Below are 947 nucleotides of genomic sequence, written 5' to 3'. Positions count from 1 at the left end.
TATTCTAGCCATGCTTTACGGCAGTCATTAAGATCATTTGCTTCGGCAGAAATGGTGTAATATGTGTACACAATATGCAGCGTGATGATATCACCAAAGAGCATCTCGTGATCACACTGAATATATATAAAGAGAGAGAATAAAAAAAATACTCATCACCGGAAGTATTTACCCCTCTCTCTCCTCCCCTTTTATGTGTCAGCAAAGCCAAAACGTAGAATTGACATATATAAAGTAAATTGTTACAGATAAAGCAAGCATTTATAGACCATCGTGAAATAGCTAGGTATTCTAAGTGTAACAAAATACGAATATTTTTAACATAATGTAAAACACAAAGTACGATAGAAGCAGTATAAGGACACATCAGCCGTCCCTGAGTATAAACGTTACCAGGAAAAGATCTTTACCAGTTATGTAAAACGAGTCATTTTATCTGCATCTTATCTTATCACCCTATTATTGATATGATGAATTCTTCTTCTTTACTTTACGCTATTATAATCTCCATAATGTATGCGTCTAGTTCTATTAATAATGAAAAAAAAAATAGTGGTTTAGAATATCTGATACATACGATACAAAGCAGTATAAAACTTAAATTTATGTTATATTTTTCTTTGTTTAATATTATCATTATTTTGAAGTTCATCTCCTACTCACCTCACCGATATTCATTTCCTAATTTAAACCCTCGAGCTTTCAATGTAAAAAAAGTAAGCCCATACTTTATTCTTCCGTTTATCATCTCATGGAATAAAAAAATTCTGCAAACAAACAATGAAATGAAACTTTTCATTCAGTGAAACAAGCTAGAATATTTTTAACAGTACATAATCTTATTGCAAAATAACTGCACTAATGATAATCCTTGCAGTGGATTAGTGCATCATTCCCATATAAGGGCATCAGAACGGGTTCATCTGGGTTTCTGGAAATGCATCTTT

The sequence above is a fragment of the Penaeus monodon genome, chromosome 25 (genome assembly GCF_015228065.2).
Source record: "Penaeus monodon isolate SGIC_2016 chromosome 25, NSTDA_Pmon_1, whole genome shotgun sequence".
In the NCBI taxonomy this organism is placed as follows: domain Eukaryota; kingdom Metazoa; phylum Arthropoda; class Malacostraca; order Decapoda; family Penaeidae; genus Penaeus; species Penaeus monodon.
The sequence above is the reverse complement of the archived record's forward strand: the minus strand, read 5'-3'. Positions refer to the sequence as shown.